We start from the raw sequence: 14550 nt of genomic DNA, 5'->3' as shown, positions 1-14550 counted from the left end.
ACAATCAGCTTGTAACACTCCAAAGAGAAAGGAAAACTTGAAATCGCATCATATGACCCCTTTAAAGACAATTCCTTGCACCTGTTTTCTCTCTACATAGTACAACCAATCGCCCAAATAAATAAACTACTGCCCCGACATCACAGTTGTTTGTGTGGTATTTAGTTAAAAAACTTCTTAGGAACTATCCTAAAAAAAGAAATTTTAACAATATAGCCCAACATTGTGAGCATAAATATATAAATAAACAGATCAGCATCCCTTCATTGAAAACCCATAGCTTTTTGGTTACCAATGCCCCTTTAGAAATACAGAGAAATTTGCAGGCATATTCATAATTTATTCTGTATTTAAAAATTAATTTTCTTGTAATAGGGGAAGTGATACTGAGGGGGGTCATGTGATCTCAACATGGCAGTCATCCTAAGGGGGTGACCTTTCCCCCACAGAATAAAACAACATATAAAATAAATAAAATGATTTGAGCAATTTGTTTCTAAAGTAGAACCATTTGTTCTCAGTTGACATTTAAAAGCAATCTATCTCCACTAAAAACACAAAAAAGAGCTAGCAGTGACTGAAACAGATGTTAATATTTAAATAATTAATTTTTTCCTTATACTATATAAAAAAATCTGCCAACACACATTGTGCGGAGAAAATGTTGACTCAGGCATGATCCTAGACACCAGCAGATGGTGTTGTGATGCAACGCTCGCTTGTCAACTGAAGAATTATAGTGTAAAACCTGCACTTCTTACATGCATCACTGAAACACAGAAGATTAAAACTGCTTACAATCTTATATTGCATAACACATGGGACATACATTTAAATAGTAAACTAAAATAAGCAATATGCTCTGCAACTGTTAATTGTTTTTTTTTTTTACCAGACATATCAGTTGTTCTGTACGTGTTTCCCCTGCTGCTGCTTAGATACTCTCATAATTCCAGTGTGTTTTACTTAAAGTGCACATCCCCCTGTTCAGTCAGACAGGCGGTAGAGTCCGCAGCTTTACGGCAAATCCATCTTTCCAGGAACCTGTCTGTCATGGATTAGGCTGCATACTATTAGGATTCATACTATACCGGCTAACATCTGTGGTATTCCAGACCTAGATCCAGAAATAGACGCAGAGTTGTTGCTCTTAGACACTAAAGCACTAACACAATGTAAATGGACTGAAAGTATCACTCTGTCTGTCTGTGTGTGTGTGTGTGTGTGTGTGTGTGTTTTGTTGACAGCTGTGGTACAGTGGTCTTTGAATTCACTATCCCGCCTCACCTCCTCATAATAGACAAGAGGACAATCAATGTCATGGATGTTGATTTTCCTCTGACAGCCTCTCATTTCCAATAAGACAGCTGATGTTAAACGCTGACCCCTTTAGTGGCATTCAGAGTCAAGTACATCAACTGATGTTTCTACAAAGGTATAGTGCTAAAAGAAAACTATGTTACCTGTTATTTATAGTAAATCCTCACTGCAAGTCCATACATGTTTGATGGCACTGAGAAAGCAGAGGCAGTGTGGGGTTTCAAAAGGGGAGATCATTGTTTCCTTTTTTATTTTACAGGCAATACACCTAGCTTTGCTAGCAATGATAATGTGCCACAAATCTGTATCTGTTAACACTTGTCATTTACTATTCAAAATGAATAAAGGCCAGTCACAAGATCGTAGGCACAGTTCTCATGAGTTCTCAAGGTGGTCTAAAACCAGCAAAGTATTTTGTTTAGGAGAAAGAGTCTCACATATACTGCCACACAGCTTCATTTCATTCACAGCTTCACTCTGACTCATGGCTTGTTTTTTGTCTGGTATTGTCTGTGTATTACAAAGGGAGACAAAAGATGGCTTGCTTAATCCAAGTCATTTGAAAAGTCTGATAAAAGATCCATCTCTCTATTAAAGAGAGGCTTTGTTTCACTGTTTCATTACTGGAACAAAAGCTAACACTGATAAAAGTTCAGTAGGTTCAGTAATTAACCCTCAGCCAAACTGAAATACATAAGGTTTTCTACATTTTTCCACTGAATGTAGGTGACCTAAAGTACAGTGAAGACCTTAGCTTAAATCGCTGTTGCCTTTAGGCACCAAGCCTAAAGTATGTGCCTTCGGTTCACACTTCACTAAAGTTAAAAGATCATTTATTCACCCTCATGACCTGATACAACATGTTTGCATAACATAACAAATGGATTTTTAAACAAATCTCCCCCTACATTGTACACTACTGTTCAAAAATGTTACATTTTTGTTACATTAACATGTTCACCAAGGCTGTATTTATTTATATATAATTTAACAGTACTATTGTGAAATATTACAATTTAAATTAACTGTTTTCGGTTTATATCATTTAAAATGTAATTTATTCCACTGGCAAAGCAGCCATTACTCCAGTCTTCAGTGTCACATGATCCTTCAGAAATCATTCTAATATGCTGATTTGATGCTTAAGAAACATTTCTTATTATTAGTAATGCTGAAAACAGTTGTGTTGCTTAATATTTTTATTGAAACTGTCATACAATTTTTCATTCTTTGATAACCAGAGAGTTAAAAAAAAAAAACATTTACTTGAAACAGAAACATTTGGCAAAATCTCAAATGAGATTATCAGCAAAGAAAACAAACAATAGCATTTGATTTTTTACATTTTCATTTTGGGGTATACTACTGTAAGTTCTTTCAAGCATACTCAAGTATTCTAAACTAGACCTTGGGCAACTTACTCAATAGCTGTTTTTATTGATTTGTGTGTGTGTGCTGGTAGGTTTTTATTTTATAGTTTGATCCATTTATAAGAACAGTCCACAAACCTCAAACAATCCACACAATCTGTATGACAAAAAGAGACAGAATTCCCGTGTGTGGATTAAAAAACATAATTACTGTCAGTTCTGATGTCTGTACTGTGAGGACGCTCATAGTCTCTCCAGTTTAATTAGCTTTGCCAGCAGTTAAAAGCCCCAGTTGCTCAAACACATAAACGGCACATCACTCAAACACACCCAAAAGACCACGAGAGATTCAAACTATGGTGCCATCAACCTGTATGTAAATGATGCCTTGACAGATCAATACATTTTCTTGTTTGCTATTCACAAGCGCTAAGATTTATGATGTTTATGAAAGTGTCAAATGGTCACAAATTAGCACTGCCAACAAAAGATCAGAGCTCCAGTCATGTGTTAGCAGCCCACAGGAGAATCATAAAACTTGATATTTTTTCATCCTTGGACTCACGTTCACCTCCTCTCCTGTTACACAGAATCCTCATAAAGGGGAAATTGAGTCTGGGTGTGGTAAAACTCTGAAGCAAAGCTTTGACTGAGCCAAAATATCCGCAGAGGATTACAGCTCAACGGCATGCATGAGAGACTTAAGTAATTAGCCGGCTAAAATTAACAGATGTATTAAACACACACTAAGCCAAATATTTGCTTGAAAATATGAATGATCTTTTAACATCACAATTCTTTTGCAAATATTCTAAATGAAATATCTGCACTTATAAATTAATTAAAAATGCGCCTCAACGGTTCACTCTGAACTTTATCTTGCCAACATCAGGCGGCTTCCTTCCTCTTGAATACTGTGCTTCATGCAGAAATAAATGTTATGTAGGTTAATTGGATGGATTGCTTTTTAATTGCAAGTACATCATGACAACAAAGATAATACATTATTCTATCAGACATATCAGTTCATGGAAGTCTGTGTTCCTTTATACTGTGGAACTAGAATAAGGATGTACAATTCATCCCTAGAATTCTGAGCAAAAACTAGAGGGTTTCCTGAGTCCTACAGATAGCCTGGGGCCCTTTCTGTCAGTATCTTCTGAATTAATGAAATAACGTACCACAGCTGCCCTCAAACCTGTGAGGAACACAACATTTATCAAACGAGCAGGTTGTGTTAGCTCGGATTTATAACACTGCAATAAAAGTTTCGGAGTGACTGAGTGGAGGAGACTGAGACAGAGGAGACTGTCAATTTTGAGGCCGGAGAGGATATTTACTCATGAGCTACACAGGATAAAGTGACTTTCTGAATCAAATTTTAAAGCTGACTTGGCTCTAACACAAGCTTGTTGACCATCATACGTCTAAGCGTATGATCCCTCTGGTAAGGTAACGTGGTGCAGGCGCATCATAAATCATGTCTTGAACTGGAGTAGACAGCACAACAATCCTGCTGGATGTCATTTATAATTTAGAAAGCGCAATTCACAAGCATCATCCACTTATGGTTCAGTTCATCTCCAAAGGAATGAGAACCTTTAAAAATAAATCAATTGAGAATAAAATAAATAATTAAAATAAATAAATAAATAAAGTGTGCTTATGAATATGTTTGTTAGCCTGTTAGCTAGTCCGGGGTGTTTCCCCTGCCCGATAGGCTCCAGCATCTCCACAACCCTACAGAGGACACGTGTTTTGGTGAATGCACCGATGGATAGATTGATAGATAAATAAATACTAATTAATTAATTAAAATAAATTAAACATAATAAATAATAATAACACATTACATGAAACAACTAATTAAAATCAAATTAAAAAAAAGAAATAAATCAATAATGTAAGTAAGTCAGAAAAAGCAGAGACACTTTCATGCTATCAATAAAACACACTTTGATGGTATGAATTTTCAATATAAGTCCACAAATTTTAGTGGGACTCTGTCTTTTGACACATTTATGAACACACTGACACTGTCCCAAATGTTAATTTTGTCCTACCCACTTCAGTAAATCCGTGACCCTGAACTGTCCCAAGGTCACAGATCAGTGGCCTTGTGGTGGGAAACAAAATGTATGACGCAAACTTAACTCATTACAACCTGACTAGTAAATTGTTCACTTTGTAACTACACTATATGATGGATTAACAGAGAAATAAGCAAACTAAATGTATAAAGTGGGCAGGTTTAGTAGTGTTTTGTCATGTTGGGTTTAGTAAATGACAAAATATTACAGCAGATTATCAAAAGAAGAGTTAGTAAAAAAAAAAAAAAAGCACAATAAAAAAAGGTTGGGATTGCCGATGTTAGCAATGATAGATTATAAAGATGTTTTACATGTCTCTGTGCTATAAACCATGTTCAAAGATTTTTGAAAGAAGTTTCTTATGCTCACCAAGGCTGCATTTATTTGATCAAAATACAGTAAAAAATTATATTGTGAAATATTATTACAATTAATATAATTAAAATAACTGTTTTCAATTTTATTCTGTTTTGAAATGTAATTTATTCCTGTGATGGAAAAGTTGAATTTTCAGCATCATCACTTCAGTCTTCAGTGTAACATGATCCTTCAGAAAATACTCTAATATGCTGATTTGGGGCTCAAGAAACATTTCTTTATTTCTATTATCAATGATGAAAACAGTTGTGCTGCTTAATATTTTTTATAGAAACTGTGATACTTTTTTTCAGGAATTTGTTATGAATAGTAAAAAAAAGCATTTATTTGAAATAGAAATCTTTTGTAACATTATATATGTCTTTACTGTCACTTTTGTCAACTTAATGTCAGTGTAAACTGTCAATTTAATGTGTCCTTGCTGAATATTAGTAATAATTACTTTCTAAAAAAAAAAAATCTGAAAGGAAAAATTGTACACCTAGAAGGAATATACAGTACAGCAAGCATATTGTACAGCCAAGAATCTTTCAATATAGTAAACATAAGACATTCCTGATACATCACATCAGAAAGAAAGATGTATCTTCTTTTCAAACTCTGAATACTGGTGTGTTTTAAGAAATGATGCAAGGGACTTGTGGGGAAACAGTACGTCACTGTCGACAGATACTATAATGTTTTAGTATGTGAGTGTTTAAGGAGGAAGGAGTTACACCTGCTGTCTGGGGAACAGAAGTAAACCAAGAGAACAGCCCTCTAGTCACTGCCAATACACTGTGTACCATAACAAGAACCTTACATAAACACCCATCAATTTTTAATGACACTGGAACACAGAGGAACAATACCCCAGCAAAAAGACCATGTGTATAAACAGTACATGTTTTAGTGCCCGTCTTCTTGTGAAATTATGAATAATGTTCAAGTGATATACATCAAAATGAAAACCACAAAGTGTGAAACGAAGCAGGCCTCAATATCCAGCGCAAGTCAACATTCAACATCTGAAAGCAGCCACTGAAAGACAGTAAAGAGTAACAGTACAGTGGATGTACTGTAGTGAGACGCAGTGGTACTAGCCACGAGTCTACAATGTGACAGCCAGATGAATGCATGCGGGTGCCTTAACACATGCAGACCGTCTCGCAGCTCTTCAGGTTTCAGCAGAAGTGTGTCTCCTAGCTGTAATGTCCACATTTGTTGTTACACAACAGCACAGGTGCAGAACCCCATTAAAACAGCAGCAGCACCTGTCATGTGACACAGAGGGCTGGAATGCATTGAACGTGTGACAGCATTTAGAAATTTGACCTGGGGTAAGTTCACTAAATAAATGTAAATTAGGCTCACTACTGACTAACAGAAGCAGCAAAATTAAAATCCTTAAAATACAGATAAGCTGAAAATTACTTTTTTGTTATGGCAGATAACCGTTAAACGGGCAATATTAAAATTCAAACTACTGTTCAGTTTGGTGTCGGTACGAATTTTTTATGTTTTGAAAGAAGTCTTTAAAGGGGGGGTACAATGCTGTTTCATACATTCAGAGTTGTTTACACTGTATTTCTGTGCCAAAAATCTTACTTCCAGGTTCATACAAGTTTCGGAGAGTTTTTTTCGATCGTGGCTCTTCATGACGTAGACGAGGGTCGAAGTCCTTATATGGGCATTTCTCCCAGAAGAGTGCACCCGCGCACGCATCGACAAGAGTGAGAGTGAGAGCGAGATTGCGCCCATCAACGCGCTTCACCGCCCACGGCACGCCTCCAGGTGCTTGGCTGTTTCCGGAGAGAATGGTAAAGCTGTATCTTTCTTTTATAAATATGATAAAACTAAAGACTTTTTGGAGATATGAAGGATGCAGTACTACTCTATAGGTACTCAAGATTAACATGAGATTGGGTGAAACTGTGTGTGTTATGCCCCCTTTAATGCTCACCATGGTTGCATTTATTTGATGAAAAAATAGCAATATTGTGAAATATTATTACAATTTAAAATAATGTTTATTTTAATAATGTAAAAAAATTATGTATTTCTGTGATGTCACGTCTTGTTATATCCTTCAGAAAATATTATAAATGTCTTTACTGCCACTTGTGATCAATTTAATGCATCCTTGCTAAATAAACATAGGCTAGATTTATTTTTAAAAAATCTTTTGAATTAAAAAAAATAAGCATTAAGCATTTGGCATGCTTATCACAATTTTAATGTACAGTATGGAGTTGATATTCATTTTGAGATAAGATTACATTTATCAATGTTTTTCTGCTTTTAAAGATTACCTTTGATTTAGTCATTGTCAGATCATGGCAAGGATAATTAAATATCCAATACTTACCAATACAGATATCAATATTATAGATTCATTTCTAAATTCACAAAAACACAATATCATAAAAATATTTGTGTATTATCTATCCACCAATCTGAATAATAGCAACTGATCAAATCATGATGATGTGATGGTAAATGGCATAAACCAGATACAATTTCACTTTAGTGAATCAAGTGCTAAAACAAGCCAGCAAAAAAGTAAATAAATAAACAAAGCTATTATTGGGTGCAATTCATTCTTAGCAAATTCCCCCCTGCTGAAAATGAGTTATGTGGCATTACAGCCATCTATGTGAGTACAGGAAGTGTCTAACAGCTGCCCTTCAGAACTAATCAACGGTCTTTATCTCCTCAAATAACACTAAAATTAATCCAGCCATCTTCAGTCACGTCTTCGATACAGCCACTGAATGTGAACCTGACTGTAAATTCAGATGAAGGACAGAGGGGTTAGTGACCTTCCTGAGAGAGGTGCATGAGTGGTCACAGACCCTTGAGAGGTGCACACATGGTCTTTGTAATGCAAAGCAAAAACCTAATGAAAACGGTTCAGCTGACTCTTTAAAATGCCACTCAGTAAACAAACAGAGGATTAGAAAAACTAATGCCTACAAGCACCTTTAATCTTTGTCATTTAACTAAATCTGTGTTATTGGAAAACAATATGTACAAACCAACATGGTAGAATCAAAGGAAAATGGCATGAATCAATGATTTCCTGCCCTCGAGTCAATCTTTCATACCAACTAGACTGTAAAAAAGGATTTTTTGAAGTAAAATAAAGATTATTGGAGTATGTTTTACAAGAAAATACGATCTACTTCAAAATTTCACTTTAATGCAATGTGTTAATTGCCATTTCTTTGTAACAATTTGTGAAATTTCTGAGTGAAAATGTTTTTTACACCAATTTTTTTTTTCACTGTTGAACATTGAAATTGGGCATAAAGAATCTGCTGACCTCCAAAAACCAGTGATCGGCACCACTGCTTGCAAAACAAGTAGCTTTTCCACATGGTTGTTTCTGAACAGGGACCACTCAGAGTCTTTTTGAGAGGTCTGGAGTCCAGTCCTATGACTCAACCCAGCTGCCAAACTAAAGTAAAGAGAGAAAGACAAAAAGGAAAAGCATTTCATGATCTGGGACAAAGCCTAGGCCGGCTGTTTATTTCATTAGACTCCATTAAGAGTTCATGAGGCTAGAGAGATGGGCTAACATAGCATCACCAGGCTTCATTTATAAAATGACTCCGTATTTCATTCTGAGGTCACCTGAGGGGACCATCTACATGCAGATCTGTATTCTGAACCTGCATAATGAGATCCTCATTCTTACAGAGGCTAAATCTTTGTTTCTTTGGGATGTAGATGGCTGTGGCTGTAAGATCTGGGTTGGAAACCGAAGCCACCATGAATTATGCCTTTGATCATTGTTCAGAGCTGTTCTTGTGGTGTAAGTTACTTGGATAAAACCATCTGCCAAATGAGTAATTGTAAACGGGATTGTCATCAAAAGGAAAATACATAAACATCTCAAAGAGATACTAAGGCAGCGACATCACATTGAGTTAAACAGTGTTTGTCTAGGTTCTGTAAACAGGTGCATGTTCATGAGGCCATGTAAACACCAATCACCTGCAAAGCAAATCTGTTCACTTGTTATCTTCACCCGGAGCAATTTTTGATGATGGCTTTTAGATGTCACAATCTTCAGGATCAAGCAAATGTCAAAACACAGCCAAAGACAATTTACTGAGTGAAATGAGAAAAAGGATCAATACGGATCATTTCCTTTCATCAAAGTCAATGAAGCAAACTTATAAAACTACAAGCTGCCCTTTAAAGTATTATACATTACCAGTCAAACTATTTACAATTATTTTAAAATATTATATACTGTATATTATTTTTATATTTTATATAAATATCAAGTCAACAAAATGATATAATATTACAAATAAAAATTATGTTGTGAACAAAAAAATTATTAATGAATTAAATATATGTATATATAATTTACTTTTGTATAGATACACACACACACACACACACACACACTACTGTACAAAAAGTCTTAGGCCACTAGTATTTTCACCAACAAAAAATGGTTTTAAGTCAGTTATTTCTTTATCGTTTGCAGTGTCAGTAGGAAGTATTCGTTTACACTACCAAACATTCCTTTTGCCATTAATTGTAATAATCCAGTGACATTTTTGTATGTAAGGAGCCTGACAACACACACACACACACACACACACACACACACATAGATATACACACACATTCACACAGTAACAAATGTAATAATTATTTAAACAAACATATTAATAATAAGTGCATTATTTAATAAAAAAATATAAAAATGTAAATTAATCTCTTTACAACATTTAAATAGGATTTTAAAAAAAATGTGTCAATATGAAAAGCACAGTCACTGCCACAATGGCCCCCTAAACGACACAGACAGAGAGGGTGTGTACAAATATAAGTCAGTTGTTTCCCTTGATATTGTGATCATGATTAATAATGAACTACAGTTAGATTTAAATCCTTTTTGTGTTTTATTTAGGTGTGCACCTGTCTCTGGCAGCCCTCCACAATGATGAGTTTCTGTTGGGGAGAAGTCCTGGCGAACACAATCTCTGTGTGATTCTTCAGCACATCATCCATCTGGTCCTGCGTGAGGTCCTTCAGATCTGAGCCGTGGATCACACAGGCTTTAAGGAGCCTGACAACACACACACACACACACACACACACACACACATAGATATACACACACATTCACACAGTAACAAATGTAATAATTATTTAAACAAACATATTAATAATAAGTGCATTATTTAATAAAAAAATATAAAAATGTAAATTAATCTCTTTACAACATTTAAATAGGATTTTAAAAAAAATGTGTCAATATGAAAAGAGATAAAATTATTTTACTGTTAGGCTACATCTAATTTACTTTACATATAATTTCACTGATACATAAATTCAAAATTAAATATACCTATTTGTCAATTTGAAAAGTTATTTATTCAGTCACATTTTTTATTCATGACTTAATAAATTGATAACTGTTTCCATCCAGGAACTGGTCTTAAGTGTAACAGTATACAGTTTTTTTTAAGGAATTCATATGTAGGTACAATTTATATTGTTGTCCTCAACCATTTTCAAACATTTAAGCGTAAGCTTTTACATCAACAGACCAAGAAAAACAAATTCAGTGAAATGTGTCCAAACTTTTGACTGGTAATACATCTATTTAAGGACAGTTCTGGTGGGACAGGTTAAATGTGTCTTCTTCAGCACTCCTGTGATCAGATCAGCCACGCAGACACAGATAACACTTGTCCTTGACAACACAGAACTGAAATATGGCAGCCTTGCACCTGTTGAGCAGACAGGTTCCCTTAACAGGCAGAGGAATCTCACTGGAGTCTGTGGGTATTCAGTCAGACAAATTCTCGGGTTTGAATTCCTCCCTACTGAATCAACAGATCACTTAAAGCGGGCTTAATCGAATCCTCAAGGCTGGATTGATAGGGTAAACAGCCCGTGATTACGTTAACCTCCCTAGCTGCTTCTCAGACGCAGAGTTTCTGCCTGGATGTGTGTCTGCTTCAGTCAACCGCAGTGTCTAACTCAATCCAAACTCAATTACCCTCTCCGCTATAATGGCCTTTAATAACAGGGTTTACTTGCAGGAGAGCAGTTCACCAGAGCCGCTGTAATGCAGTGCACTCTGAGAGAGCAGTCCTGTCATTCAAATATATACCAGTGATGAAATCAAGTCTGCTTGTAGCGATAACACTCCGCTTTTACAATGCATTAGCATTCAAACACGCTGATATCATATCTCTCTACTAAGACCGTAACCACAGTTGCTGATATCCCGACAGATCATTTATAATCACTCTTAACAGCACAGAGTAAGAAAAGTGAATGTGAAATGTTTTGGTAAACAGCTTTTCCTCTTCCCCGCCGTAAGCTCCAAAAGTGAACCTCCTCTTTCTCTGCGGCATCTTGGCTAATGCATACAGCTGTGAAAAACAGAGACCGAACTCTACAGAGACACCAGCACTGCCTCTGTCTCCCTGGACTGACTGAGTGTATGTGTGTGTGTGTGTGTGTGTGTGTGTGTGAGATTTCATGTGTAACTGTATACATGCAGCACGCTGTCCTTCCTTTCCACTCCCCTGGCTCCCTCTCTCTCACGCCTCCTTGGCAAATAAGGGTCTGAGACGCTGGCTCTGTCCACTTTCAGTCGCCCCGGTAACCGCTCCCCACTCCTCATTCATATCAGCGCTATTGTAAACAGGCAGAAATGGAGCAGTACCTAATGTCTTCATAATGTCCTTTAAAATGCACTCATTACATCTGAATGAGATTTCAGGTAGAGGTCTGCTAAATAACAAACCCCAGATGGACTGGATGAAAAAAAAAGATACAATCTTGATATAGACCGATAGCAAGTCAAATATAAAAAAGGACAAATTGCAATAAAAAAAGAAAAGAGAAAAATTAAAAGCTGATTTTTTTCCCCACCTATCCAGCCCATAACAGCAACATTGCATTAAACCAATGGCATGAGTTTAACTATTGGTTTCATGGATCATGTATACACTATTCAAACTTTAAATGTTGGATTCATTTGATTTATTAATTTATTATTTGTTACATTTAAATATAAGTGTCAGTGTCAAGGAGGTCCAAAGATTTCTGGGTCTTTCAGGCTGGTATCACAGGTTTATAAAGAATTTTTCTGAGAAAGCTGCTCCACTTCACACTCTAAAGTAAAAAGGTGAAAAATGGGTCTGGTCTGAAGATTGCCAACGAGCCTTTAAGACAATCAAACAAGATCTCATCAGTGCTCCGGTTTTAGTCTCACCTGATGTTAACCGTACTTTTAAAGTCCAGACAGACGCCAGTGAGTATGGTTTGGGGGCAGTTTTAACTCAAGAAGATGAAGGACAAGAACAGGTGGTGGCATATGCATCTCGGCTTTTGAGGGGAGCGGAGAGAGCATACTCTACATCAGAAAAAGTGTGTCTAGCAGTTGTATGGGCTGTGGAAAAATGGCGACATTACCTGGAGGGCAAAACTTTTGAGGTGGTAACAGATCATGCTGCATTGGTCTGGGCATTCCAACATCCAAAGCCATCCTCCAGGTTAGTAAGGTGACAATACGGCTTCAGGGGTTTAATTTCATTGTGCGTTACCGTAAAGGACAGTGTAATGTGGTTCCTGATGCTCTGTCGAGACAATACCACACAGAACCCAGTTGTCTCTTTTTAAATACAGCACCAGAGAAATGTTCACCTGCTTACGCTCTACCTGTTGATCTTGAACAAATCAGCAAAGCTCAGAATGATGACAGAGAGATCCAGGATTTGATATCAAAAAACCAGCAGAGGAAAAGTGACGATGCAATGCGTGTTCACTATGTTTGCAAGAATGGAGGTTTTTATAGGAGTGTCCGAGAAGGAAAGAAAGGACAAAAACTGCAAATAGTGATTCAGCAAGGCCAGACACAACAGGTAAGTGCAAAACAGGATGGTTTATTGACTGGGTAAGTGGATGACTGGAATAGGTGAGTTAAAGGCAGGTGAATGTCAACACAGTGAATGGTTCCAGGGTGCTTATCTGAGTTCTGATGGAGAGGATTGTCTGCCGGTTACGTTGGAGATCGTGGAGCCGTTTCCAAGGAGTCGTTGGAGGATCGTGGGAGGAACAGCAGGTAATTCGTTCTAGGAGAATTTGGCAGAGAGAGTCCAGAGTAGTTCGTAGGAGTGAACGGTAGACCGGACAGTGAGTGACTGTGCTGTGTGTGTATTTGTAGTGTGGCTTGATTGGTGACAGCAGGTGCAGGTGATCAGAACTCAGGTGACTGTGATCGGGTAATTATCCTGGATGGTGACTGAAGTGACTGTGATGAATCCCTGACACTATGGAGAAATAAAAGTGCCAACTGAAAAAAAAAAATTTTTAAATAAATCTCTTTTCAAACTGACTTTGATTGATGCTTAAAAATGTAATTAACTGAAAAGTGATTTATTATTTTACTGTTACGTGGAACTACATTTTAAACATGAATTGAGCAAACCATTCAAAATGGCTATTTAACAGTTTAACAAAAAGCTTTTTTAATATATCTAATTTTTGGACATGGAAATATGTTAAAAAATAAAAAAAACAGCCCAGAACAGCAACGCTGGCATGAGTTCGGGGCAGGACTATCAGTTTGACTGACCAATTGCAGACGTGGGGTGTGTTTTGGAAACCTGCTACAAAACAATCAATTAGGTCAATATTAAAATTCTGGCTAATACAGAAAAGCCAATAATAATTTTGTAGATGATTATTATTTTTTGTTATGGGCAATAACCACTCAGTGGCCAATACTGAAAATAAATAAAGAAATAGTAAATGTTAAAATTAACGGGAATTTTTTTTTTTTAAATAATCATCTCTAAAAGCCTGTTACAATAAATAAAATAAATCTCTAATATCAAATGATAGATGATATGTTACCAATATATCATGTATTCTTAAAATCATTATTGGTGATGCTAGTGGTGGGGGAAAAAAACACTAGGGATCGTGCCGTTCATAATAACAGCTGCTCAAACAAAAGCGTTGTGCCAACTGTTGACACAGACTTGCATTCTTTTTCAAAGTCACTTAACTATTTACCTAACTGCATCCTGCATACCTACTTCCTCTGTTGTGAGCATGTATAATAAATGAGCCTTGGACACAGTCAGAGGAGAAGTGTATCTATAGGTCAGTCATTTAGAGACTTTACACAGAAGGTCTTGTGGGACAGTAAAGTCTGAGTTTGGCAGTAATGGCTCTCTGATTACTGAGCAAAACACAGTTGCTCTGCACCATGGTTGAGTTTCAGGATTTATCTGGTTTTAAGCAGTTTAGAGTCTTCTTCTACTCTCGCTGGTACATGTTTTTGTCCTTTATCAGGAGTGGATGGCAAACGGACTTCCAAAATAATGCAAAAGCTGAGATCTCCTCAGAGTCCTTATCGACCC

Source organism: Sinocyclocheilus anshuiensis, unplaced genomic scaffold (genome assembly GCF_001515605.1).
Source record: "Sinocyclocheilus anshuiensis isolate Anshui unplaced genomic scaffold, SAMN03320099.WGS_v1.1 scaffold1114, whole genome shotgun sequence".
NCBI classification, from domain to species: domain Eukaryota; kingdom Metazoa; phylum Chordata; class Actinopteri; order Cypriniformes; family Cyprinidae; genus Sinocyclocheilus; species Sinocyclocheilus anshuiensis.
The sequence above is the reverse complement of the archived record's forward strand: the minus strand, read 5'-3'. Positions refer to the sequence as shown.